The sequence below is a fragment of the Acipenser ruthenus genome, chromosome 30 (assembly GCF_902713425.1).
Source record: "Acipenser ruthenus chromosome 30, fAciRut3.2 maternal haplotype, whole genome shotgun sequence".
Taxonomy (NCBI): Eukaryota; Metazoa; Chordata; class Actinopteri; order Acipenseriformes; family Acipenseridae; genus Acipenser; species Acipenser ruthenus.
The window spans coordinates 7172535-7175034 of record NC_081218.1 but is presented as its reverse complement, the minus strand read 5'-3'; positions in this window follow the sequence as shown (position 1 = coordinate 7175034).

Genomic DNA, 2500 nt, shown 5'->3' with positions numbered 1-2500 from the left:
CTGGGTGGTGGGAGCCAGCCCGGGGCCGTGGAACCCAAGCCGGGGCAAGTGGGAGCCAGCCCGGGGAGGCTGGAGCTGTCCCCGGGGTCCTGGAACCCTGCCCGGGCAAGTGGGAGCAATAGCCTGGGTCCCCATTCAGTAACGTGACCATAGGCGGAATCGGCCAGCATGACCATAGCCAGGTTTCAGTAACGTGACCATAGGCGGAATCGGCCAGCATGACCATAGCCAGGTTTCAGTAACGTGACCATAGACAGAGTTAGCTAACATGACCATAGTCGGAATTAGCCCGGGGCGGTGGAACCCAAGCCGGGGCAGTGGGAGCAGAGGCATGGGTGGTGGGAGCCAGCCCGGGGCCGTGGAACCCTGCCCGGGCAAGTGGGAGCCAGCCCAGGGAGGCTGGAGCTGTCCCCGGGGCCGTGGAACCCAAGCTGGGGCAGTGGGAGCAGAGGCATGGGTGGTGGGAGGCGGGAACTGTCCCCGGGGCTGTGGAACCCAAGCCGGGGCCGTGGAACCCAAGCCGGGGCAAGTGCGAGCCATAGCCTGGGTCCCCATTCAGTAACATGACCATAGGCACAGTTAGCTGACATGACCAGAGGCGGAATTAGCCTACATGACCAGAGGCACAGTTAGCTGACATGACCATAGGCACAGTTAGCTGACATGACCATAGGCACAGTTAGCTGACATGACCAGAGGCGGAATTAGCTGACATGACCAGAGGCGGAATTAGCTGACATGACCAGAGGCAGAAGTAGCTGACATGACCATAGGCAGAAGTAGCTGACATGACCATAGGCAGAAGTAGCTGACATGACCATGGGCAGAAGTAGCTGACATGACCATAGGCACAGTTAGCTGACATGACCATAGGCAGAAGTAGCTGACATGACCATAGGCAGAAGTAGCTGACATGACCATAGGCAGAAGTAGCTGACATGACCATAGGCAGAAGTAGCTGACATGACCATGGGCAGAAGTAGCTGACATGACCATAGGCACAGTTAGCTGACATGACCATAGGCACAGTTAGCTGACATGACCATAGGCACAGTTAGCTGACATGACCAGAGGCGGAATTAGCTAATATGACCATAGGCGGAATTAGCTGACATGACCAGAGGCAGAATTAGCCTACATGACCATGGGCAGAAGTAGCTGACATGACCAGAGCTCCAATTAAAAGTTACCTTCTTCTGAAGGGACAGATTTGCTATGTGTTACGGAGCGAGAGTTCCAGGAGGTCCCTGTGAACTCGTGGCTTCCTCCCTTAATGCAACTAGATGGCAGATACACTGGGGAGGTAGGTGCATATTACTAGGGGCACGGCATTTTCGATCAAAAAAATATTTCTAAGTCAGGACGGAGGTTCAATTCTAAGGGCACGAGCGACCGATCTAAGCCGTGTGGGAGGCCCTGCACCCCGGTCAGGGTCCCCCTTCACCCCCTGGCGACATCCTCCCTTGGAAGTCTGCCCGGTGGCCCCCTCCCCCTCCCGCGCCCGGCGCCGGTTCAGGCCGGGCTGGAGGCCCCGTTCCTCGGGCTCAGGACCGGGCTAAGCCCCCTTAAGGACCTGGCCAAGCTCTGGTCACGTTGCGGGAAGGGGGGGGGTTGACCTCCCGTGCCCGGGCGCCCGTTCATGCGGGCCTGGAGGCTCCCATTTCCGGCTCGAGAACTGGGGTTTGCGCCCTTGGCTCCTCCGTGCGTTCCCTTTCAGTCTCTGGTCATGTCTACCTTCTCCGGAGGTGATTTGGGAGCCATGGTCATGTTGAGGGGAATTTTCGGAGGGAAATCCCTATCTTTAACATGATATGACCAGAGTCCGGACTTTTTCGGCTCCGTCAGAATCAAAGTTTTCAAAAAAACATGGTCATGTTCCCTATCTTTAACATTAGATGACCATGGCCACCTCGGGGCCGTTTGTGGAAGTCTGCCGAGGGCGGAGGCGAAACGGGGCTGCGGGGCGGCGGCGACTCCTGTTCCCAAGGACCCGGGACCTCCCTCCCTTCAGGGTCCCGCGGTCAAGGTACAACGGGGGGGTCCGCGGAGATTTCCGTCGACAGGGTTTTTTGATCAAAATGGTTTGACTAAGTCAGGACCCGAGGTGTCAGAATGCATGTGAAGGACCCGTTTGGAGCCGTCCTTTAAGAGTCTGTGGCTGGGCAGGAGTTGACGGGATTCCTCCTTGTCTTCCCGGATGGTCTCTCTCTGTTGTGGGCAAAGGGTCCTTCACGAAATCCATACGCACGCGCGCGCATTATAGACCCAAGTCTTACCGTGCTTGATCTGAGGAACCCTGCCCGACCCACCCTACCGTGGACTGGGGTGAGCGGAGCCGAGTTTGGTCGCCACACCATCGCTCTCTCCGGATGGGAGTCCAAGGATCGGGCCGAACGCTTGAGACTTCACGGTGTTGTACGCTGAAGCCCGGGGATTGAGGTTCTATTTCTGGGCAGGATGTGAGCGCGCCTCGCACGTGTCCATTGAGAGGGGCGGTTCT